Genomic DNA, 26,713 nt, shown 5'->3' on the forward strand with positions numbered 1-26,713 from the left:
AGTAGCCGCAGCAGCAGCCAGGCGGCGAGGGCGGGGCCCCGGCCCGGGAGCAGCAGCCGCGGCAGCCACCGCTCAGCCGCCGCAGTAGCAGCCGCAGGAAGCGCCGCCGCCGCCGCCGCAGTAACCGCAGCAGCAGCCAGGCGGCGAGGGCGGAGCTCCGGCCGGGGAGCAGCAGCCGCGGCAGCCACCGCTCAGCCGCCGCAGTAGCAGCCGCAGGAAGCGCCGCCGCCGCCGCCGCAGTAACCGCAGCAGCAGCCAGGCGGCGAGGGCGGGGCCCCGGCCCGGGAGCAGCAGCCGCGGCAGCCACCGCTCAGCCGCCGCAGTAGCAGCCGCAGGAAGCGCCGCCGCCGCCGCCTCAGTAGCCGCAGCAGCAGCCAGGCGGCGAGGGCGGAGCTCCGGCCGGGGAGCAGCCGCCGCCGCGGCCGCCGCTCAGCCGCCGCAGTAGCAGCCGCAGGAAGCGCCGCCGCCGCCGCCTCAGTAGCCGCAGCAGCAGCCAGGCGGCGAGGGCGGAGCTCCGGCCCGGGAGCAGCCGCCGCCGCCGCGGCCGCCGCTCAGCCGCCGCAGTAGCAGCCGCAGGAAGCGCCGCCGCCACCGCCTCAGTAGCCGCAGCAGCAGCCAGGCGGCGAGGGCGGGGCCCCGGCCCGGGAGCAGCAGCCGCGGCAGCCACCGCTCAGCCGCCGCAGTAGCAGCCGCAGGAAGCGCCGCCGCCGCCGCCGCAGTAACCGCAGCAGCAGCCAGGCGGCGAGGGCGGGGCCCTGGCCCGGGAGCAGCAGCCGCGGCAGCCACCGCTCAGCCGCCGCAGTAGCAGCCGCAGGAAGCGCCGCCGCCGCCGCCTCAGTAGCCGCAGCAGCAGCCAGGCGGCGAGGGCGGAGCTCCGGCCGGGGAGCAGCCGCCGCCGCGGCCGCCGCTCAGCCGCCGCAGTAGCAGCCGCAGGAAGCGCCGCCGCCGCCGCCTCAGTAGCCGCAGCAGCAGCCAGGCGGCGAGGGCGGGGCCCCGGCCCGGGAGCAGCAGCCGCGGCAGCCACCGCTCAGCCGCCGCAGTAGCAGCCGCAGGAAGCGCCGCCGCCGCCGCCGCAGTAACCGCAGCAGCAGCCAGGCGGCGAGGGCGGAGCTCCGGCCGGGGAGCAGCAGCCGCGGCAGCCACCGCTCAGCCGCCGCAGTAGCAGCCGCAGGAAGCGCCGCCGCCGCCGCCGCAGTAACCGCAGCAGCAGCCAGGCGGCGAGGGCGGGGCCCCGGCCCGGGAGCAGCAGCCGCGGCAGCCACCGCTCAGCCGCCGCAGTAGCAGCCGCAGGAAGCGCCGCCGCCGCCGCCTCAGTAGCCGCAGCAGCAGCCAGGCGGCGAGGGCGGAGCTCCGGCCGGGGAGCAGCCGCCGCCGCGGCCGCCGCTCAGCCGCCGCAGTAGCAGCCGCAGGAAGCGCCGCCGCCGCCGCCTCAGTAGCCGCAGCAGCAGCCAGGCGGCGAGGGCGGAGCTCCGGCCCGGGAGCAGCCGCCGCCGCCGCCGCGGCCGCCGCTCAGCCGCCGCAGTAGCAGCCGCAGGAGGCTCAGCCGCCGGAGGCGCAGCCGCCGCTGCCACAGTAGCCGCACCAACAGCAGCCGCAGCGGCAGCAGCAGGTGCAGCGGGCGCAGCCCCCGCCGCCGCAGCAGCCGCAGGGGCAGCCGCAGCAGCAGGCGAAGCCGCCGCTGCCAGAGGATCAGGCGCAGCAGCGGCAGCAGCCGCTGCCGGCGCCGCCGCCGCCGCCGCCTCCTCCTCCGCCTCCGCCTCCGCCTCGGCCTCGGCCTGGAAGCGATGTAGCCGCACCAGGCCCGAGCCCCGCGGGCCGCCGCTGCCGCTGCCCTTGAACCACATGAAGCAGCTCGCCAAGCAGACCGTGGGCAGGTGAGTGAGCCGTGCCGGGCGGCCGAGAGCGCGCGGGCCGGGGACCGGGGGTCGGTGTAGGGGCCCCGCGCTCCGGCCCGGCCACCCTGCCGCCCGCTCTGCGCCGGGTCCGCTGCGGGCCAGGGAGGAGGGCTGGGCCACGCACCCAGCTCGGAGCCACCGTCCGAGCGCCCGGGAACAGCGGGGCGGGCCAGCCTCCCGGGACGCCCCCCGCGCGGGTCCCCGCCGCCCATTGCCCCGCCCCGCTGAGCATCGTCCTCTGGGGTCTGGACCCAAGCTTTCCCCAGGCCTCCCCCCCACCCCGCCCCCTGCCCAGGCTCTGAGCTGTCAGCAAAGGGCCTGTCGCGGGGCTCGAACTCACGGACCGCGAGACCATGACCCGAGCCAAAGTCGGACGCTTAACCAACGGAGCCACCCAGGCGCCCCCTTTTCAGATTTTAGAAAAGTAAAAATATACATATGCTGTTACTGTATAATCCATGGTGTGCGTCAGCAGCCCTTCGTTGAATATGTTAATATTTCTAGAGTGAAAATATAAAGGTACTTCATGCTAAATGGAACACTTAAAGATTGTAAATGGTTTCATATTAGTTCAGGTCAAGTTTTGTTAGCAAATAAGTTGCCAAAACACCTTGTTTTTTAGATTTCAAAATGATGGATAAGGGCTTATGGAGCTGGTTTACTGAGTAGTAATGCTCCTATTGAGAGAGTCTGAGATGGTTTTTTGTTTTTTGTTTTGTTGTTTTGCCTTTTACTCTACGTAATGCCCCCTTACTCCAAAAAGTTAGAAACCACAATGATGTTCTGTAACTAGGGGTCACAGACTCAAGTGCCAGGCAGGTAAAATTAATAAGCGAAGGGAAGGTAGATGTAAGGCAGTAGAGAGAGGCGAGGAATAGCAAAACTAGCTCATTGCACGGGCTTGCTTGCTCTTGGCAAGTCTAGCTACCTGTGGACATGGGGAATGTGGGTGCAGGAACACCCATCTTCCCACTTTTAAGGATACTCCAGAACGCTGATCTTTTTGTGAAGTTTATCGATACTTAAGTATCAGCAGTGAAAAAGGAAAAGAAAAGAAACCGCTGGACGTAGGCCAGAGAAAATATATCTGCAAGCTTTATCTGGCCTTGGGCTGCCTGCTCTGACCTCCGGGTGCGAGACTGATTCTTACCGAATGAAAAGTTGGACCGTGGTGTTTTGGTAGTGAACGCTTTCTTGAGATGGGGATGGGACGTTTGCTTTATCATCGTTCGTTGTGCTTTACGTATATGTCACATAATTTTGCAGTCAGATGCTCTATCCCTGAGCTATACCCCCTAGTATATAATTTTGGAGCGTAAAATATTTCAAAAGAAAAAAACACTGGAGCACTCCCTTATTTTCTAGCCAGTGGGAAGTTTTCGTTCTCTTCTGTGAATTTGAAAGTTTAATGTTTATTTATTTTGGAAAAGGGAATGAGAACCCCAAGTGAAAATAGGGCCCTCTTTTTTAAAAAGTTTGAGTTAAGGGGGGTTAGATTATAATGTCCCTGCCTTTCCAGGGCCACAGTGATCTGAAGTGCCGTTGCATGTGCGCCCCCGTATTTGGACTGGGAGGTGTGCCTCATCTTCTGTCCTCTCAGACCGTATCCCTGGTCCTATCCCCATACCTACCGCCACACGGCTGATGACTTTCAACTTGATGTCTTTTTTTTTTAAGTTTATTTATTTATTTTGAGAGAGAGAGCGAGAGCGAGAGAGAGAGAGACAGAGGGAGCACACACAAGCAGGGAAGGGGCAGAGAGAGAGGAAAAGAGAATCCCAAGCAGGCTCCACGCTGTGAGGGTGGAGCCTGACGCGAGGCTCAAACTCACAAACCGGGAGATCGTGACCTGAGCCGAGATCAAGAGTCTCGGCTTAAGATCAAGATGCTTGATCAAGACTGACCCCCCCCTCTGGGTGCTCCTTAATTTTATGTCTCTAGTCCTGGCATCTCTTCATCTCCAGATTGATCTTTGCCTTGAACTTCTCTATTGAAATGTCCTGCTGGAATTCAGCTCATGAACTGCATCCTCAAATTGGCCTTCTTTCCCTGTATTCCTTAGGCCGTGGGTCAGCAACCTCTGGCCTGTAGGCCAAATCCTGCCCACTGCCTGTTTTGTGAAAAAGGGTTATTGGATCACAGCCACGCACTGCAGCAGCACAGTCAAGCAGATCTCACGGTGACCGTATGGCCCACGGAGCCCATGCTATTTACCGCCTGGCCCTTTGCAGGAAGAGTTTGTGGACACCCGCCCTGGCGCACTGAATGCCGGAAACCACATCTCCTCTGTCACCTGCGATCCCCCTCTTTCTCCTCCATCTTCTTTATATCCAGGCTCTCCCTGCCATCTGGCAGCTCTGCCTCTGGACCATCTCTGACTTGGTCTCTGCCTCTCGGTGGCCTTAGTTAGTTCAAGCTTGCGGGGTTTTTTCTTTCTTCTTTTTTTTTTTTTTTTTTAATGAAATGTACTGTCAAATTGGTTTCCATACAACACCCAGTGTTCATCCCAACAGGTGCTCTCCTCAAGGCCCATCACCCGCTTTCCTCTCCCCCCCCCCACCCCCCATCAACTCTCAGTTTGTTCTCCGTATTTAAGAGTCTCTTACGGTTTGAACTGTTTTTTGTTTTTTTTTTTTAACCTGGACTCACAATTGTCTTCCAACCGGCTTAGCTAGCTTGAGCTGGATTTTATCCATACGTGGGACGTCTGGGCCTCCACTTTGGTCCGACATGGCCAATCGAAATTTTAATGGTCATAGCTATTCCTCTCTAAATTATTTTCTTCTGATGACATCATGACGTTCGGAGGACATTTTATGTCGTCCTAGTATTGCTAAATTGTCTGTGAAACGATAGTGCTGTCATTGAGTTACGGTGCGGCAGATAATTTACACTGGATCGTATGTCACCGTGCGTGATATGATGAATGTCGTGTTTCACCGTTAGGCTGGTAACATTAGATGCTGTCTTGTAAAAAATCTACCTATTTTAATTTTTTCTGTTAAGGTTGAAATGAATGTGTCCCATATTTGTATTTCTTGATGAGTTTTCTGTATGTGTTATTTGGTCATTTAATTGCCAGTTGTCAATTTTGTTTTTTAATCGCCAGTTTCGGTTCAACACCTGTCTGCTGAGAACCTGTCAAATGCTGGGGTGAAAAAGATAACGGATTCCTAGGAATTTGAGTGGGGAGAGAGACCTACAAGCAGATAATTTGAATACAGCCGGTTGTACTTATTCTAGCAGGCCTTAGGAAGTATGAGTGCCACATCTTGATTTATTTATACATGACAAGGTAAACAAGTTCACGTTCTTATCCTCAGGTACATTACGTAATGAGTGCAGGGACAGAATCTTGAGGGAACGCATTCACGACTAGGTACAGGTTTGATACAAGATTCAGAAAATAAAGCGGATTCTGTTGAAAATCCGACCGACCCTGTGGTTTATAGAAGAAACTGCTTTTGAATAGGAGGAGCCTCTTTGTAGCCAGTGACACGAAAGCAATATTAAGTTCATCTCAGCTCTCCAGGTTTCAAGACTCGTTTCTGAAGTCTTGCTATTCCCTGTGAATTACAGCTTATTCATTACTTGCCTAGACTCCTTCCTTTTGATTGGTCCCAGCATGGTTCTCTCTGTCCTTTCTCACAGTTCTTTTTTTTAAGTGTCTTCCTTATCAGAGATACTTCGGCCTGGTTGTCCACTTGATCTCTCCATTCATGTTTCATTAGCAGTTTTTCTATCATTTCTGAATGGGTTCGTTAAATTTCTGCCTCCTAAAGCGTTTATAGTAGAAATGGTAGACTGAGTGACCAGGTACTCAAATGAAAATAAATGTTCAGAACTGCACAGAAATTCTTCCAAGCAGTGACCAGCTCCCTGTCAGTGTGAACATTTAGAAGTCTACCAGCTTGGTACCTGCCACATGGTCGCTGGATACTTTGATGCATAGACAGGACTGGCCACTTGAACCCATGCCCGTCTGTACCTTGGGGAAATACACGAAAGTACTTCTACTTCACTAGGTACGGTGGGTGCAGGATAGATGTAGCGTGGGCGCTGGCATGGGGTCGCTGAGACGTGCCCAGGGGTCCGTGAAGCCTTCTCGGACATGGGACACCTGAATAATCTTGAGAACAGGAAGGTAGGGGTGATGGGTGGTAGAGAATTCCCAGGGAGAAGAAAAATTCTCGGGGGAAACCTAACCTAATCTTGTCCTTTAACTTCATGTTTTGTTTGTTTGCTTTAAATTGGAAAAAGGCAACGCTATCTGATTGCTAGCAGTGGAAAAAGTCTGTCCAGCTCTTATTTTCCAATGAGGTAGTGAACTAACGGCTGTTTGTAGATCCATATGTTCTTAAGTCCAGAGCAATTGTGGTGTTTAAATTCACAAGCCTCTGGATGCATTTCCATCCAATAGATAGAGTAAGTTGGTTCTTAAAAGCTTTGAAGCTCTAAAATCAGGGGACTTAGGTGGCTCATAGTTAAGTAACCAGCTCTTGATTTCGGCTCAGGTCATGATCCCACGGTTCATGGGTTCGAGCCCCATCCCGTGTCAGGCTCTGCGCTGATAGCTTGAAGCCTGCTTAGGATTCATTCTCTCTCTCTCTCTCTCTCTCTCTCTCTCTCTCTCTCTCTCTCTCTCTCTTCTCTCTCTCTCTTCTCTCTTCTCTCAAAATAAATCAACATTAATAAACAAGGTTTAAAACCAGTGTACCCTTATTTTCTTTGCTTAATAATAACTGACAGCCATCTTTCCCCAAAATAGACAATTTTTAATTTTTTCTGCTAAGGTTGAAATGAATGTGCCCCATATGTGTCTGTGAACATCTGTGGAGGCATCATTTCTCACAGTGAAGCTTCTCATGTCCTTAATTTGCATCATGCTTGTTCATCTCCCCTTAGAACCTTTTCACTACTCTCATGGCTTTTACCTTCTTGGACACGCTAGGATGTGTAACGTTCCTCAGACAACCCCAAGATGGCAGGACTAAAACACACGAACACCTGTGGCCGTGGACGTCGACTCTTAGAGACGGGCAGTATCGATCGGCCTTTGTGCTCATCGGTGGAGGACCATTGTTCGAAAAGCTTCCGGGCCAGTTTTGGGGGATCGTGGTTTGAGGACCACTGCAGTAGAATTGGGGGAGCCCATCTGTGCAGAAGGTTGAGGAAGCCAAGCTGGTGATTGAGGAGGTGTCCTGTGGTGGCAGGTGAGCCAGGACTGTGGAGGAAGGGGAAGGGACACGAGTGAAAGTCGAGTCAGGAAGCAGGAAGCGATGGCAGCAGCCTAAGGGAGAGGTGATGGCCCCCAGAGCAGGACAATGGCATGGGACTGACGTGAGAAACTAGTTAGCACCATGGCTTTAGGGGCGAAGAAGGGAGGGGTTGGCGTGATTCGGGTTATGTCTGGATGTTACTTACTGAAGTCGGTGACGCAGTGATTATTCGCTTTTCCATTCGTTTCAGATGCTTCTCTTTTTTGAACCATAGAATTCTCACACCTGCCTCGACTTTCTGTTGACTTTGTTTTCATCGACACGTGGCTTCGGGTGGGTGTGTTTGTGCGCACCGACACCACACTGTGCTAATAATAACTGTGGGTGTGTAATGTGTTCTCAATCTGGCAGAGCTGGGCTCCTTTGGCTTTCCTTTTTCAGTTGCTGTCTCCCATTTCTGTGTAGAAGTGAATTTTGGTATCGTTTCTAGTTCCTAGAAAAATGCTATGATTGTGATTGGTCGAGAGCACATTAATCCATATATTTAGTGGGTCCCTGCTATGGGGTGGGTCCTGAGAACCCAAAAATAAGTAAATCCCAGGCATTGATGGCCTGGCATATCTGTGAACTAAACTTTGGGGAGGATTGATGTCCTTTCCCATGAGCCTGGCACATCTCTTTCTTTTTTTTTTTTTTTTTTTTTTTTTTTTTTTTAAATTTTTTTTTCCAACGTTTTTTTTTTTATTTATTTTTGGGACAGAGAGAGACAGAGCATGAACGGGGGAGGGGCAGAGAGAGAGGGAGACACAGAATCGGAAACAGGCTCCAGGCTCCGAGCCATCAGCCCAGAGCCTGACGCGGGGCTCGAACTCACGGACCGTGAGATCGTGACCTGGCTGAAGTCGGACGCTTAACCGACTGCGCCACCCAGGCGCCCCTGGCACATCTCTTTCTACACACAAAGGTTTTCTGTGCTTCCTGAGGGCTTTGTTGTCATTGGAAGAGTGCCTGATTAGTTCAGTTGGCAAACGTGAGTGATGTTAATGTCTGTCTATATCTTTATGTACTAAATAAAGATGTGCTAAATTAGTCACAGCTGATCATTTTTGTTACTTCTTTGGATTTCTACGTATGTATTATCTATGTTTTTATTTCTCCTTTTCCTTTTCCTTTTCTTTCAGCAATTTCTTTTTCATCCCTCATGTAATTGGTTAGACTCGAAAATAATGTGTAGCTGTATAATTGTTTCTAGCAATATTGTCTAAAGGGCGTGTGATTTCACCCTAATTAGGCGTTCCAGAAATGTGGTAAGGTGAAGTCGTGTTTAAGTGCGAATGTCCTAATCTGAGTGGTTCTCAGTGGAAATCTACAAGCATTTTCCCTCTGCTTTTGGAGCCACACACCTTGTAGTGTGTCTGATGTTTGAGCCTTTGTTCCAAGGCTCAGTCATAAGATTGGCAGGCGTGTGGCTTAAAGGCAGAATACTGAATCGAGGTAGCCTAACCGTATGGAGAAAACAATCACAGTGCACTTGGACTGAGGAAGGAACTGGAAGAGAAATTTGAAATGGAGCCTATGTGGCAATAGGTTTTTATTTGTTCGTTAGTTTTAATTTTTAAAAGGTTTTTATTTTTGAGAGAGAGAGAGAAAATGTGAGCAGGGGAGGGGCAGAGAGAGAGGGAGACACAGAATCCGAAGCAGGCTCCGGGCTCTGAGCTGTCAGCACAGAGCCCAACACGGGGCTCAAACCTACACATCGCGGGATCGTGACAGGAGCTGACGTCGGATGCTTAATTGACTGAGCCACCCCGGCGCCCCGGCAATATATGTTAACATAACTTCTAAAGAAGTGATCAGCAGGTCACAGGGCAGTGGACTTAACTGCAGCCTTTGACTCTTAGAACAGTCTTTAGGAATAGAAACCTTGCTCCCTGTAGATGTTACAGGGAGGTTCTGACGGCCTCTTCCCCCCCCCCCCCCAAAAATCATCCACACACACAAATTGGCAGAGAATTTCGCGGACTCCACAGACCTCTTCAAGCCCGTGGCCAAGAACCCCGGGCTAGCTCCTGGAGAGATGTGTAGTCACGGCTCCCACGCTAGAAACACATCTGTGGAGAAGCGCCGTTTACAGGTGTCTACCTCCCGTGTAGGTGGGTGGTGTTCCGCTGTTCTCCAGAACACACACTTGACGTCTGTGAGAGCCTTGCCCAGAAAAGCTGAGATGGGCAGCTGTCTCACCTCTCCGTGATGAGATCTGGCGATCCCATGAAATTCCTTTCCCTGAATAATCTGCTTCTTCTGATAGTCAGTCCGTTCCATAATGTTTTCAAAGCTTTTAGGTGAGGGCTTAAGAAAACGAAGACTCCTGTGGGGCAGCTGGAGTCTAGTAAAGAGTAACTGGACTTGAGTCCGTGTGGTCCCCCAGCTCTCTGTCTGACCTTGGCCGCCCGAGCCTCCCGGCTGCGCTCCCACGCTGGTGAGACGGGGCTCCTGCTACCACCTGGGAACCGGCCCTGGGAGATTTAAGAAGGCGCCATGAGGTAAGGAGGCGTCAGAAGACAGGGAGGAAACAGTACGAAACAACAGGTTAGCACTGGAAAAAGCAGGCGGGTTAGATTTTACCTCACCATTAGGGGCCAAAGTCGATTCCAAACGGATGAAGAGTTTCAAGTGAAAACCCAGAACCACAGAATGGAGGAAAAGATGGAAAGTTCTTCATGCTCTGGCATAAAAGTACAGAGAATGAACAATAAAAGATAACCACGCAAATAAAACCACCATTGTGAACTTAAGCACACAAGAATTAAACTTCTGTCTGCCTATCTCATAATTAAAATTATGGCCAATGACTAGTTGGAAACAGGAGCAGCCACCACGGAGCATTAATATCTTTAATGTGTAAAGCTGTGTTATCGATCAGTTGAAAGATCTCGCAGTTCAGATTGTGAGATTGAGCCCTGCATCAGATTCTGTGCACTGATCTCGAGGAGCCTGCTTGGGATTCTCCCTCTCTCTCTGCCCCTCCCCTATTCACACTCTCCCTGGCTCTCTCAAAATAAATAAGTCAACTTAAAAAAAAATCACATCTCCGTAAAAACCAAGTTTCTGTGGCTGATACACTCTTTGAATGGGCACCGTGGCCAGTATTCTGAGTAATTGCTAGACTTTCCCTGGGTAAAAATTCTACTGGCACATTCTCTGGTAAAGATGAACACTCCCAAACAGTTCAGCATAGAAAGGGCTGAGCCTCGGACCAGACACAGTGATGAGAAAGACCGAGTCATTTGGAGCACATATTGGGGGAGGTAGGGACCATGGTGGTTCCCTAAAATTAAGGTGGGGATAGCATAGACCAATGGGGGTATCTTTGTGTGAAGGAGCCACCCCAATTTGTATGTTACATTCCAGACTCATGATTCATCACGAAAAGTAATCTTCCCAGATAGCCTGTATTTAATATTATTAAAACCTCCATACTACCCAAAGCTGTCTACAGATTCAGTACAGTTCCTATCAAAATTCTAATGGCATTCTTCACAAAAAAAAGAAAAACAATTGTAAAATCCACATGGAACCACAAACGACTGAAACAGCAAAAGCAATCCTGAGCTAGAAGAACAAGGCTGGAGGCGTCACACTTCCCGATTTCAAACTCCTTGATCCTTGAACAACGTGGGTTTGAATTGCATGGGTCCACTTATATGCAGATTTTGTACAGTACTATACTGTAGATGTACTTTCTCTTCCATACAATTTGCTTAGTAACATTTTCTTTCTAGGGGTGCCTGGCTGGCTCAGTCGGTTAAGCGTCCAACTTCGACTCAGGTCATGGTCTCGCAGTTCGTGAGTTCGAACCCTGCATTGGGCTCTGTGCTAACAGCTCAGAGTCTGAAGCCTGGTTTGGATTCTGTCTCCCTCTGTCTGTCCCTCACCTGCACACACACACACACACACACACACACACACACACACTCTCTCTCTCTCTCTCTCTCTCTCTCTCTCTCTCTCTCTCAAAAGTAAATATTAAAAAATTTTAAAAAGTAATTACATTTTCTAACTTTCTTTATTGTAAGAAGACATTAAATAATGCACGTAACATATAATACATGTTAGCCAACTATTTATGTTCTCAGTGATGTTTCTGGTCACCAGTAGCTACTAGTAGTTAAATTTTCAGGGAGTTAAAAGTTACGTGCCAATTTTTCACTGCACAGGGTCAACACCCCTAACTCCTATGTTGGTCAAGGGTCGGCTGTATATTACAAAGCAGTAGTCATCAAAATAGGATGGTATTGGCATAAAAAAGATACATGAATGGAACAGACTAGAAAGCCCAGAAATAAACCTGATTAAGAAGAGATTTTGGATCTCTTTCTAAAATTAATTTCATCAATGTAATATGTGGCTGAGTGTCCATAAAGGCAGGAAACACAGTGTCAACTTATCTTCAAGCTGTATGTTAACATTTTCGCATAATATGTTCCACATAGATTTCAGTCTCCAGATACCTTTTTAGGTAAAGTACCTCTCTCTAAATTGAAAGCAAAGGGTCTGGTCGGTAAAATGAAAACAAGGATAAGAAATACATTGATTTGCTTTGTAATCAAATGACTTGATTACAGGGTGTCAAATGACTCGACTGAGATCGCCGTTTGAACCAGAAGTCCCACTATGGCACCTCGATTGCCATCATTCTGGGTATTACGTACAGCAACAGTGCTGCCCCTTTGGACTGCAGAGGACTCCTCGGAAAGTACCGTGATCTGGCAACTGAGGCTCGAGCAACTCAGGATGTTCCTCTGCCGGTTGACGGCCGCCAGGTCGGCTTTCTGGAAAGGTCTACATAGTTAATGATAATTGGAAAGCATGAGTGGGAAAAAGCTGTGAAAATACTTTGTTTCTTTTTAAAGTAAAGATGAGATGCCTGAAGGAAGGAGTACTCAGTTGTTACTATTTGTGTGTGTAGTATTGAATCACGTTCCTGGACTTGTGACAAACTTGTTTCAGTAAGGCTGTGCAGCTCAGAAATGATCATTTTAGGAACTGAAGGTTCGGCTTCTCTACAGCGGTCTTTTTTTATTTTATTTTTTAAATTTATTTTAAGTAGGCTCCATGCCCAATGCGGGGCTCAAACTCATGACCCCCAGATCTAGAGTTGCACATTCTACCGACTGAGCCAGCGAGGCGCCTCTAGAGCAGTCTTTTCTGCAAGGGTGGCCTGTGGGTCTCGGCCATGGAATTCTGGGAGGAAAGGGCCTCTTAAAGAAGCAGGATCTTGTTCCAGACCTGCTTTTGAACAGAGGTGAGGCCTGGAAACTGGCATTTTAAATGAGCACACTCCCCACCCTCAGTGATTCTGTACACGCCCAGGTCTGGGAGCCACTGGTCTTGAGGCTTTGTTCTTGTTTGGGGTTGCTATTCTTTGCAGACTTTTGTTTGCTGGTTTTTTTTCTTTGGTTTTGCTCAAGGAGCCCTCTGATGTCAACATCGGTGGAATTTCTCCCCATGTTATCATTCATTTCTGCCTGTTTTGTTTATTTTTTATTTTTTTATTTTAGAGAGCGAGAGCGTGCATACACAAGCGGGGAACGGGGGGAGACAGGGGCCGAGGGAGACGGAGAGAACCCCAAGCAGGCGCCACCCTCCACACGGAGCCCGACGTGGGGTTTGATCCCACGACCCTGGATCATGACCTGAGCTGAAGTCACGAGTTGAACGCTCGACCGACCGAGCCACCCAGCCGTCCGTCCCTAGCTGTTTTGTTTTAAACTCTGGGATAGTCATTATTACATTTCACGAGTTCCTTTGCATTTCTGGATTTCTGACTCTGAGCTTTTCATTTTTTCCCACAGAGCTGAGAAAACAGAAGTCCTCAGTGAAGATCTGTTACAGGTAACAAAATAAAATCTTCTTAAAGTGCTTTGCTTAAAGAGGAAAACAAAACAAAGCCTCATCGGCGAGAACTGAAGCAGATCTGTGTACGTACGTCTGTATGTATGATCTGAGACACGATGAGACTGATCGGCATGGTCCCGAGCAGGAAAGAAAAGCAGTTGGGTTGCACGGTGATAACAAGGGGATCTGGAACTTCGGTGTCATGTTGTGAAGTTCAAATGGGGCTGTCCTGCTTTCAAGTGCCAGGTGTCGGGGTGGGGTGGGGGAGGCGCTGGCTGGCCTGGCCGGTCCACCGGCACTGCAGCCTGGTCACGGCTCCCGGGCAGGCTGCGGGCCTGTCGCTCGCTATGACGGTGTCCTTGATGGGACAGGCCCTGCCGGCAACAGCCTAGAGTTTCCACTTCTTGCCTCTCATGCTATCATCCTCCACTTCTGGGCTGAGTTGGCTCCTGAAGGACTTAGAGTCTCAGTGACGGTGACCAGACCTGTCAGAACCACCCTGAGGCCCTGAGGTGGCCTGTGATCAGCCTGGACTTTTCTGCCCTGCAGGAGGAATATTTTCTGCAGGGGCTTGGCCGGGCCCACTGCACTTCGTCTCTCACAGGCTTCCCTAACTTTGGGGCTGGGGGTTTCTTCCAGAAGGCCTGGGACCCTTTGTACACATCCCTTCACTCGGCCTCAACCCCTTTCCGTCTCCGCCCACCCCAGAGCATGCCGGGAAAGACAGAACCCTTCTGCACTGAGGTTTCTCTTAAGCCTCCTTGCTTGTGTCCTTGCTTCTCATTCCATGACCTTTGGCAGGTCTTTTCACCTGAGCCCCTGAAGACCAGCAATCTGCTCCCGGGTGACTTTCTGTCTCTTCCCACAGAGAGGAGCCAGCATAGCTTAGAAAACTGGTGCCATGCCAGCCCATGTCAGAATATCCTTCTAAATTATGACAGCCACCTGCAGGTAGAAGATTCTAAGAGCCCGTTTTTTTTGTTGTTGTTGTTGTTTTTTAAGGACCAGAAGTTTTTTATTAAGAGTAGGAGGGGGGCGCCTGGGTGGCGCAGTCGGTTAAGCGTCCGACTTCAGCCAGGTCACGATCTCGCGGTCCGTGAGTTCGAGCCCCGCGTCAGGCTCTGGGCTGATGGCTCGGAGCCTGGAGCCTGTTTCCGATTCTGTGTCTCCCTCTCTCTCTGCCCCTCCCCCGTTCATGCTCTGTCTCTCTCTGTCCCAAATATAAATAAAAAACGTTGAAAAAAAATTAAAAAAAAAAAAAAAAAAAGAGTAGGAGGGTTTGTTTTTTTTAAGAATTATTAGATAATCATATTCTTTTTTTTTCATTTTTCTTTTTAATGTTTATTTTATTTTTGAGAGAGAGAGAGAGAGAGAGAGAGAGAGAATGTGAGCAGGGCAGGGGCAGAGAGAGAGGGAGACACAGAATCTGAAGCAGGCTCCAGGCTCTGAGCTGTCAGCACACAGCCCAATATGGGGCTTGAACTCCTGAACCGTGAATTCATGAGCTGAGCCAAAATTGGACACTTAACCGACTGAGCTACCCAGGAGCCCTGACAATCTTATTCTTAGTAATATTTCCTCATTGGCTTTTATCGTATATTTCAGCTTCCCTTTCAGACTTTCAGAAATGTTGCTTGGGCTCGATAACCTTTAACTAGACTAGGTTTCACATCAGTGTTCTCTCTCCCACATCCCACGTTAGTAATAAATATGCACAATCTCCTTGAACCCTTGAAGCCCCAAACCTTGCAGGCAGTTTGAGGACTACAGAATTCCCACAGGAGGCAGGTGGCAACTGTCTGCTCCTGTCCCTTTCGTAGAACATCCACGGGGGCCTCAAGAGTTTGCCAGTTTCAAGGAACTCCTTGTTTCATCATGAAGATGCTTACCCGCCTCCCGCCCCCCCACAATCCCCTCTCTGTCAGCACAGAGCCTGACGCAGGGCTCAAACTCACGGACCGCAAGATGGTGACCTGAGCGGAAGTCAGATGCTTAACTGACAGAGCCACCCAGGCGCCCTCGTGTTTTTTTTTTTTTTCTTAAGTAGGCCCCACACCCAATGTGGGGCTTGAACTCACGACCCCTGAGATCAAGAGTCAGTTGCATGCTCTACCGACTGAGCCAGCCAGGTGCCCCCCCCACCCCGCATTTAAAATGTACACCCTTCCACTCAGCAGTTCTGCCTTTAAGAGTTTACCCTATATGTACAAAGATGTACGTTCCAGAATATTGACTGCAGCCTCACAGCTGCATCACAGCTGTAACCGAGGAGAGCTGGGTTCAAGAGGTTATGGCGCACTCACACAACTGGAGGATATGCAGCTATATGAAAGAATGCGATGGGTCTGTGTGCACCGACCTGGCACAGTCTCTAAGGCTCACCGTGGAATTCGAAAAGCAAACTGTAGAGTAAATAACGTGCAGAGTACGCTACTATCTACGTCAAGAGCAAGTGGGGGACATACGTGCTTCCACACGCGTAGCTCACTTCTGGAAGAACGGGCAAGGGCACTTGCGTCTTGAGAGAAGGTGGTAGACTCGTGGTGAGGGGAGCAGGATGGAAGGGTTGGTCTTCGTACTCTACACTGCCTTCTGTTTTGTTTTATCATGTGCTTGTATGATTTTTTTCAAAAGAGCATTTAAATATAAGCTTTACAACATATACACAAAGAGGTGCCTGGGTGGCTCGGTCGGTTAAGCGTCCGGCTCTTGATTTTGGCTCAGGTCACGACCTCACGGTTCATGGGTTCAAGGCCCTCACCTCGGACTCTGCACTGACATCATAGACCCGGCTCGGGATTCTCTCTCTCCCTCTCTCGCTGCCCCTTCCCCACTCGCGCTCTGCTCTCTCTCTTAAAATAAAAATAAGTTCAAAGAAAAAAATCTGCAAAACACAGGGACTGTGCAGAATTGCCACCGCACAGGGTGCTCTGGGAGTGCGACAGGTGTGACCGCTCGTTTTGACCAAAATAACCTGCTTTGGCACAAACCCTATCTCCGTTAGTGGCTAATGAGTTCCTCTCAAGGTGCTGTGGCTTAGCCTGTATTAGCAGATTAACATGGTTCAAAGTATATCTAGTGAGGGTTGGAGGTTTGAGGTTTGTTTTGTGTTTGTGTTTACATTAAAGACAGTTATGCCTTTAATCAATCAGAATTGTTCGCCGTGAAACTAACTCTCGCCAATCCGCACCTGCTCGCTTCAGCTTGAGGCAGTCTGCTGTACGCTTCCATCACGTCGACGGCTGACGCAGTTTCCCACCCATTCGACAGGAGCCGTTCTTTCTAGAATGTGCAGCGGAGAGAAAAGGCAAGGTACGAGGCACTGTTGCACAACTCCAAGGCACTCTTGGAGCACATGAGAACTTGTCTCAGATGACTCCTTTTTCAAAAGCCCGTCCCAGCCCCCATCTTTCTTCTTTTTCTTTTCCAATTTCCTACACCGAACATGCATTGTTATCATGGGAGAGAAGTCACTAATGTATATTTAAAGAGAAATAAAGCCAGGAACTTCTCCGTGAGCAAGAGTGTTTGAATGCGTTCGAGGCGTAATGTGACATATCCCACCTATTTAATAGGGGCAGGGGTGGGTGGTGTCTCCTCAGCAAAAAAAAAGAGAAAACCAAACAACCTAAAAAACAATAAATAAAAGATATTTAAAGTCTCTATTACAGATTCTAAGAAATGTAAGCGACGTGTCAAGTGCAAAGTTTGGACCATGTTTGGATCCTGTTTCAAACACACCACCTATAGAATTTTTTTCTGTTTTTTTTTTTTAAACAACTGGGGAAATCCAAACACGGACTGTGGAGTAGGTGCTATGGAGGAGTTTCGGCTGCTGTGTGAGGTACAATGATGATGTTACCATTATCCCGGGGTGGGGGAAGAAAATGCTTACTGGTAGGAGATTCACATGGAAGTATTTATGGGGGTAATGCTATACTCTCTGGATGTGCCTTAAAATATTCCAGTGACAACACCGACAAAAAATGGGGATAAATAAAACAATATTGAAAGATGTGAGTCACCAAAGTTGGCTGATGGGACATGGGTTTTCGTCCTACTGTTCCCTCTACGGTCATGTTGTTTGCAAATATGCATACTGAAAACTTGGGCTAATAGGGTATGGGAAATGTGAATGTGTTTTTTCCAAACCAAGATGGCGGCCCAGGTCTTGGACTTCTTTAGCGTGACGAACCAGCGGCCCACGTGGAACCCCAGCTGCCTGTTCAGGTGGGCACGCGACAGGGCTTCTCACATTCTCTGATCGGAGAAGGGAGTGTGCCCTTCCCTGGGGGGTTAAGGGTACCAAAGGATGTCCCCGCCCTGCTCTCCGACCTGTGACTCTCACGGCTTGCAGGTCTCCACTCCCGCCAGGTCACACTGTCTCCTCCGCAGGTTTTCGATCACGGTCTGTCCGAACCGGTCGGTCGTCCATGTTCACCTGGGAAGGGAAAGAGGAGGCTGGGCAATGCCAGAAGGGCTTCTCGAATACGCAAAATCAGACAACAGTATTCTGTTTCTGAGCCGTCAAGGCTGATGTTTGCTAATACCCAGTGCAGTCAACGGAGTCGGGGGCGGGCACGGCACGCGGGGCTGACGAGAGCGTCGTCTGCTGCCGCCCCCTGCGGGGCAACCGGGCGGTGTGCGCTCGGCCTGGGAGCCGGTCAGACCACTGAGCGGCTGCTCCACAGGTAGACTCCCACGTGCACGCCAGGTGCAAGAGGGTTTACTCCACAGCATGATGTGTAACGGGACCTATGACGGAAAGGACTCACATGCCCATCCGCTGGGGTTAAAGCAGTTGTGGCATGGTCGTTTAATGAAATATTACATTGCCATGAAAACAGCAAGAGGACATCCAAGTAGATGTAGGTACAGACGTAGACACACATACAGACACAGATACAGATGTGGAATGATTCTCAGATAACAGACTCTCGAAAAGTACAGTACAGAGGGCTGTGCATAACATGCTCCTGTCTGCCCTTAAGAAAAAAAAAAATCTCTAGCTACATTTATATATGCGCAGAATAATTCTGGAATCTGGCAGTGTTGCTTCCCAGGTTGGAGGACTCACTAAGGTCCGGGGTAGAAGAGAGACTTACCTTTCCCTGCATACCCTTTTGTACTATTTGATTTTTTTTTGAAGTTTTGCATGTGCTGTTACTTATCTAATGAGAAACCATTTAAAACCCCCTTCTTACGATGTTTATTCATTTTTGAGAGAGACAGAGCATGAACGAGGGGAGGGGCAGAGAGAGAGGGAACCCCAGAATCCGAAGCAGGCTCCAGGCCTCCAGGCTCCAGGCTGTCAGCACAGAGCCTGATGCAGGGCTCGAACCCATGAACCATGAGATCATGAACTGAGCTGAAGTCGGATGCTTAACCGACTGAGCTACCCAGGTGCCCCTCCAAAAACCTTTTTAATGCAAAAGGCACTGACTATTACATACAGTGTTACCACATGGGGGGAAGCCAGGTGGAGAAGGCTACGTGGGAATTTCCTGTAAAGGTTTGCAACTTTTTTTTACAAATTTGAATTATTTGGAAGTGAAAAGTTAAACACGTTTACAGTGTATTTTTAAGAGGCAGTCTTCGCCAATGTTAAAAACAGGATTAATACTTTTCAGAAGAGAAGTCTAAGCGAAGCAAAAACAGCCCACGGAGGAAAACACAGAGCACAAATGAACCCCAGAGAATTATGAATGTAATTCTAATACTTGTGATAGCTGCTGTTCCTTATCCATTTTGTAGATCTCCAGGAGTGAGGCAAACTTGCCTATCAAGAGCTCCCCTGATTAATTTTTTTTAAGTGTATTTACTTATTTTGAGAGAGACAGAGGGCAAGCAGGGGAGGAGCAGACAGAGAGGGAGGGAGAATCCCAAGCAGGCTGTGTCAGCACAGAGCCCAATGTGGGGCTCAATCTCATGAACCAGGAGATCACGACCTGAGCCGAAATCAGAAGTTGGATGCTTAACCAACTGAGCCACGCAGGCATCCCAAGAGCTCTCCTGATTTGTAAGTGATTATTTCCCTGGCTATGTAGCACATTTGCCCAAATGGTGTGTTTCTACGTTCGCGGCGGGTTGCTGCTGGTTACCACTGCAACTGTAATAATCTACAGATTATAGCTTCTGCGCCAATTTCCGTTCAACTGCTTTCACACGCGTACTTAATATAATCTCCAAGCTCTCCGCGCAAAGCCTGACATGGGGCTCGATCTCCCCAACCGTGAGATCATGACCTGAGCGGAAATCAAGAGTTGGACGCTTAACCAACTGAGCCACCCAGGTGCCCTGCAGTTATAGGTTTCTATACATATAATTACCTTCTCTCAAACTTTATGGTATCAGGCATCAGTATGTTATAAAAGCAACACACGTGATTCTGATGTGAAAACAGGAGAAACATTGCTTCTCAAAGACTTAGAAAACCTCCCTCATAGCAATGAAATGATAAACATCTCAGAATTAAAAACGGAACACGGGTATCATGCTGCACTTTCACCTGACCTTATTTCGTATTCACATGAAATCACAAACGCGTAAGAGGTTAAAACAAGATCTCACTGTGGATTCACGTTACATTTCTCTAGCTTCTCTTCGAGTTCAGGTGAGTCTCGGAGATCTGCTCCGATAATGGCATAGCTCTTTGAATCCAACAGGTGTCCACCTGGAAAGCCAAGAAGAGATTATCATTTCAACAGAAATTCATCCAGAGGAGATCATTTCAATGGATTTCTTTTCAAAATTCAATTATTATTTTTTCTCCATTACAGAAATACATGTCCCACTGCAAAAAGGAAAAAAAAAAATCAGGAAGGAGGAGGGTGGAATGAACGAAAATCACATCTTCCAACTATTAATGTTTTGGTATAGAACATTCCAGTCTTTCTTCTATACATACAACATAAACCCATACGCACAACATAAGCACATTTTCTGTCACACAAATACGTACACACACATCACACAGGAAAAAGAAAGGAGGGCCAATTCTTCTTTTGAAAACTGCTTCTCCTACTTAACAGTAATATCAATGACATCATCGTCTGTAATGATTTCCTAGCATTCCATCAGTGGATAAAACAACTTACTCAGCCAAGCCCTCACGATTAGGCCTGTGGTATCTCCAGATTTTCTCCATCTGAGGCACTGCGATGAGCATCTTTGTTTAGACCTCATGAAGCACCCGTCCAGTTAAGTAGGTCTCTAGGAGTAGAATTAGGAGGTCAAAGGGTAAAATATTTAAGTATTGGTACCGATCGGCTGGCCACTCTCTAAATGTCGTGCCAATTTGTGAGATACTATGTTTAAAAGAAAATAGCTTCTAAAGTATTTACAAATACAATGATAACATTTGCTTGAAAATACTCCCAGAGAGATCGGACAGCATGGTTTCTATAGTGGTTCTCGAGCTTTGGCAGTCATCAGAATCACCTGGCGGGCTTGTTAAAAGAGACTGATGGCTTCAACCCCCCGAGTTTCTGATGTAGCAGATCTTCCAGAAGTAGACATTTTGCCAAATTCTTTCAAAAGCTAGACATCTGTATTTCCAACCAATGCTCCACAGTGGTGATGTCACTAGTCCAGGACTACACTTCTAGAACCACTGGTACAGATGAAATTGGCCACAGTTAAAAGTTCAGTGATGGGTACATGGAGGTTCATTTACTTACTTATTTTGAGAGATGGCGGGGGGGGGGGGGGGGGGGGAAGGGAGCGGGGGAAGGGTGGAGAAAGGGGGAGAGAAAGAATCCCAAGCAGGCTCTGTGCTAATAACACAGAGTCCAGTGCAGGGCTCAAACTCATGAACTGTGAGATCCTGACCTGAGCCCAAATCACGACTTGGCCATTTGACTGACTGAGCCACCCAGACGTCCCCCTTGATTCACTCATCCGGACTGACTTTTCATTGTGTGCCCATTTGTATACTTTTAAGTTTCACCTCGTGCATATTTCAGCTTTAAGAAATGATCAATTTCAAGATGCGTACTTTTTCTCAGTTTCACATTTCTGAAATGAGGATGCATCGGTCAATAACGTTTCGGTTTAACTTATCAGCACCTTTTCTTTCCTGGCGGTAAATAGATAGTGTGATTCTTGCAATCACAGCCTCAAAGGTTTAATGAAATAGGGCAATTTTTCAATGAAAATGTGTCAGTGTTATCATCGCCTATCACTTTTCTCAAATTTTCACTCACATTTGTATTTTCATTAATTTTTATTTCAACTGTCCCTCTCCCAGAATGATGGCAAGATCAAAAACTATCAAGGACAGGACTAGAAAATTTGCCCACACAAGACACAAACCCAGAGTTAAAAACCAAGTGAAAGGCTAAGAAAGAAATCTGCCAATCAACAGTTGACGAGGGATTTATATCAAAGAACATTGCTTTATGTTGTAAAGGATTCCTATAAATTGAAAAGGAAATGAAACAATGCAACTGGAAAATATATGAGCAGAGGAAAGTTACAAGAAATCCCACAGGCCAACAGAAGGAAGGAAGGGTACTCCGTTTCACTAGCACGTTCAAAGTTATAAAAAATTTAAAACAAAGTTACAGAAACATCTTTAATTCACAGATTTGGCAGACTGGCAGGAATTTTTTAAAATGGTAGTAGCCAGTGTTAGCGAGGGTGTAGGGAAAGGGAACCCGCATCTACTCTGGTGAAAATACAAATTAGTCGAAAGGGTCTTGAAGCACGGCTTGGCAGTAGCTATTAGAATTCATAAGGTACAATTTTTTGAACTGGCAATTCCTGCGAATATGCACATATAACTAGGCTTTCTACAAAACTGTTTAATACGAAACCATAAAGAAGGCGGCAATCTAAAGGACCATCAGTAGCGAATACGTTAAGTAAAATGGGATTTCCATGCAGAGGAGTACTACGAAGTCACCAGAAATAACGAGGTAGATCTAATCTGGCAACATGAAGACAGCCGTGATTCCCTAGGATGCACAAAGAACAAGTTTCAAAACAGTACGTGTAAATTATTCGCTTTACTAAAATTATACATATAACTGTATTTATTTATTTATACAAGTATAGATTCACTCTTTCAACAAATACATGTTGGTCTACATCATATATATTTATTTATTCAATATATGCATAGATTCCTTCACCAAAAATTTACTGAACCTTTTGCGGGCCGGGCACGGGATTCTATTTACATGTGTATTTTCTTACGCGTGATATTTACCTGCCTCTAGGTACACTGTCCATCCACAGGAGAAAACACCCTGCACAGTGGTTATCGTGGTGGGGGGAGAGATCACGCAGGGTCTTTACTTTCTACTTCACATGCTTCTACACTGATGGGTCGAAGGCAATGCAAAGTGCTAACTAACCCTTTCATTACAGCTAATCCTTCTGACGCAAATATTAACCAAATATACAGAAAAGTATGACGGCTACGATGTAGAGAAAGCAGATGTGCCAGCCAATGGCAAAGCCTGAGGAGGTTGTACTTAAAATTTGTACGAGGGAAACAAAGGATGGAGGAGATATTAGTTTCTGTGGGAGTCTGTTCACTAGGAGCGTGACGAGGGCACTGTGCTGGTGTAGAGGCCTGTCTAGTTGCCTGACGTTTCCTGTGTTATCTGTGCCCACCATCTAAGGCCATCCTCTCTGAGCATGTTTTCTGACCTGAATTATTAATAAGCCCCTTGAACTTCTCTGTCAGACACACACTGAACACAATGGAACATTCTGGAAGAGTGTTTGTGACCTTAGTTTTAAAGGCTTAGAAGGGAGGAAAGAGTTGTTGGAAACACTCATACTGAAAACTTACGGGGAAAAACTGAGCCCCGGGGCCAAGGACCTAACGTAACAGGTGAAGCGGGTCAGGTACGAGACAACAGTGGTGGGGACGTGCATTCCCTCTCAACGAAGCAGCCATGTAGGAGTCAGGGTCTGAGGCTGCCGGACTGGATTTTTCCAAGGAAAGATTTTCGGGAAAAAGCTCCTATATTTGAAATGTTTGCCACTCACTGAAATGTTTTTCAAAAGATTTCAGATTGGGACCTATGGACATCTAAGAGGGGCCATACAAACAATTGTTTCAAGTTCCTTCACAGTAGATGTGATGCAGAAGTATACACTCTATGACGTCATGTGCACACACGCACAGACTCAGACGCGCACGCTCACACACACACACACACACACACACACACCCCATCTTTAAAAAGAAAGGGGAAGAAAAGCAGAGAGGTAGCCCATACTGTATTACTTAGTTGCCAATTTGCAGTGTGTCCTCTGAATGTCATTCTATAATGGGTTGTAATAAGAAAGGCTTGTATCTATGGGAAGATGGGAAAGAGAGAGAAATGAGTCAAGTAGCTTAGTTACTGAAAAAACGCAAACACCCACTACCGAAATGGCCAGTAGGTACCGCTACTGCTCAAAGCAAGGGCGACTCCAGAGGGCCTGCTGCTTAATCACGTCTGACCCTAGGCACACACATGAAAAATTCAGTGGATCAGCTCTCAGAGTAGGTCAGTGAGCGTTACTCTCCGAATCTGACGTCAAGTCACAAACTGATCATGAAACACTCAAGACGTAGAAACCGCCAAAGATAGGCTAGCGATATGTTTCCAAATGTTCCAGTGTTTTCCAAGCTGTCTCTCGTTTCCTGCTTCTGCTCACTCAATTAAAAATTTTAACCATTGTTAATCACAGACAACTAAACAAACCGATTCCTACTCAGACCTGACGTCCAGTAACATTTAGGTGATGACTCTGCTCTCCTCCAGAATGTGCAAAAAATTAGACATCCGAGAGCCGATTTCAGTATCGCAACCACCATACACACATCTTTCACCCCAGAAACCTCCTCTAGGCTTAAGTGAGAGCCCACCTGCTCTTATTTGACTCGGTGTCCTAGCAAGCTAGGTCGTATTCTGTGGCTGCACAGCGTCAGATGCCATAGCGCATCTCAAATGCACGCTACGTGGGGCGCCTGGGTGGTCCGTCGGTTGAGCATCCAACTTCGGCTCAGGTCATGATCTCGCACACAGCTCGTGAGTTTGAGCCCTGCGTTGAGCTCTGTGCTGACGGCTCAGAGCCTGGAGCTTGCTTCGGATTCTGTGTCTCCCTGTCTCTGTGCCCCTCCCCAGCTTGCACTCTGTCTCCCTCTCTCAAAAATAAATAATTATTAAAAAAAATTATTTTTAGATAAAATGCACCTTCCGTGTAATATAATCTTGTATTTGGAAAAGGGCAAAACTTGTTTCCATAGGATAAGTTAGAAAAAAAAAAAACTTAAACTATTTCTAGCTTGTGGGAATTACACATCTTTAAAGGACAAGGTGAAAGTTTTAATGGTTACTAAAAATTTTTTTAAATGTAAGACTTAAGATTTTGTTTAAATGACTAGTTTAAAAAGAAGGGGAAGAAGTATATGTTAAAAACCACTGAGAAAATCTGACCTTGGGCTTGAGGTCAGGGTTTAAATTTCAGCTCTACCCCTTTGTCAACAGGTAACCTTATGGAAATTAGCTTAACTTCTTTGAGCTTTGGTTTCCTCAACTGCTAATAAAAGCATGTCATTCCTGAGTCGGCTCTGAGGACTCAACGAGATCATCTGAGTGAAGCATTTCACATGGTGCTACAAAAGCTCTCAGCAAAGATTCACAAACTCGCCATCTGTAACTGCAGAATTCTTAAAACATGGACTCAGGGTGGCCCCCATACTATCTCATATATAGTAAATGGCCAATTTGGCCTCCCATTATTCATTCAAACGCTATTTACTACACATCTGCTCTGAGCCAGGCCCCTTTCTATGCTCTGGAGATACAGAAGTAGCCGGAGCACACATGAAAATTCAGATTATTGGAGCGCCTGGTTGGCTCAGTCGGTTAAGTGTCCAACTTTGGCTCAGGTCATGATCTCACGGTTCATGAGTTCAAGGCCCACATCAGACTCTGTGCTGACAGCTCGGAGCCTGGGCCCTGCTTTGGACTCTGTCTCTCTCTCTCTCTCTCTCTCTCTCTCTCTCTGTGCCTCTCCCCCACTCATACTCTGTCTCCCTCTCTCTCTCTCTCAAAAATAAATAAAACATTAAAACACTTTTTTAAATTTCAGATTAAAATTAAACCACTATAGGTCATTTCTATTACGTGTTCAGAGAAATTACGTTAACGGACAGAAGAGTTGCAAGGGAGGGGACATTTCATTTTGAAGACAGTTTGGAATGGGGATCTTGGGGCCAGAAGGAAGGCGGGAAGGGGGTAAAAGGGAAGAGTCCCCTAAAATGAGGTCTCTGGCGTTCAGACCGGCCGCCTCCTGAACGCTGCCCCTGAATCCTGCCGGGCTCTCTCCTGTGGTCAAAGCCATACTCACTTGATGCTGTGCAGCTTTCTCGTGACTCTCATGGGAAAGTCCACTTCAAAATATTTACTTGGGAGAAGATCTTCATCCTGAGGAAAAACACGCAGTAAGCTCTAGAATTATGTATTCACTCCTACATTTACTGACCACCTTCACGTACCGAGCGAGTACTAGGCCCCGAAGAGCATCAGGGCACTTAAGGGTTTGACATCCAGGAACGATATGGGCAGAGATGTATTTTCCAGATTACTGTGGTCTCCACGTGGGGAATGGATGGAGGACGGGCGTCAGGGGTTCACAGCTGTCCAGGGAAGAAGTCACGGGGAGCCTGAACTGGGGGAGCAGTGCCTGGGATGGAGGTGGGGGTATGTGGAGGCGCTGGGGGAGTAGGACCTGATAGGATTTTCCAAAAAGCAGATCGAGATGAATCAGAGAGGGTCAGGACACCAATGCTGACCAGCATTTGAGGGATAAAATGGAATAAAACAGCAAAAATCCCGAAGCATCGCACACAGTGGGGGTGAGTACTGTTTTGTGACACGTTTACTTTTTTCTGTGAGGGGAGGATACAGCGGGTGGTAAAGGGCAGGTGCTCTGGAGCAGGGGACGGGGGTTCGAATCCCAGCTCCACCGCCTGTCTGCCGCGAGGTCCCAAAGTCACTCCACTCCCTGGGCCAAGTTTCCCTCCTCTGCGAAGCAGAGACAGGGACAGCACCTCACGGGGTTGTGAGGAGTAATGAGGAAATGAGTACACACAAGGGACACTCAGAACGGGGCCTGCCTTAGTAAGTGCCACGTGTGTGCCTTTATCATTGACTGTCATGGGGACGGGGCGCCGAGGTGGCTCCGTCGGTTAAGTGTCTGACGTTGGCTCAGGTCATGATCTCACGGCTCGTGAGTTTGAGCCCCACGTGGGGGCCAGGGCCCGCTTTGGATCTTCTGTCCCCTTCTCTCTCTGCCCTTCCCCCACCGGTTCTCTCTCTCAAGTTAAATAAATAAACTTAAAAACCTTATTGACATGGGTACTTAGAATTAGGTCTTGGCCTGGGGTGTACATTTATCTTTACTGAGGGCTGCAGTAAAAGAGCGTGGCAGACGCGCGCGCGCGCGCGCACACACACACACACACACACACACACGACCCTGCTCCCCCTTCTGCATCCCCGGCCTGGTCTCCCCTTGGCCCCCTGGCCATCCTAGCACATTCTCTGTCACGTCCAATCAATCCCTCAGCCCCGGTGCGTATTCACGAACGCATTCTCTCCTCCTCAGCTCGCCAACTGCACACACTGTAAGGACACCGCTGTCTGGACTCTCAGCGACACCCTGCGCGTTGCCTGCAGCAGCTCCCGATGC

The 26,713-nt window shown here is 48.5% G+C and overlaps 1 long non-coding RNA gene across 1 annotated transcript; it reads left to right on the top strand.

Annotated features, from left to right (window-relative positions):
- The first annotated feature begins 1,761 nt into the window (after positions 1-1,761).
- LOC131501265 (uncharacterized) lies at positions 1,762-16,408 on the top strand. Its single transcript, XR_009256728.1, has 3 exons — positions 1,762-1,874; positions 12,970-13,009; positions 16,165-16,408. It is a non-coding gene; the product is annotated as an uncharacterized LOC131501265 (long non-coding RNA).
- Positions 16,409-26,713: the final 10,305 nt, after the last annotated feature.

The sequence above is a fragment of the Neofelis nebulosa genome, chromosome 18 (assembly GCF_028018385.1).
Source record: "Neofelis nebulosa isolate mNeoNeb1 chromosome 18, mNeoNeb1.pri, whole genome shotgun sequence".
NCBI lineage: Eukaryota > Metazoa > Chordata > Mammalia > Carnivora > Felidae > Neofelis > Neofelis nebulosa.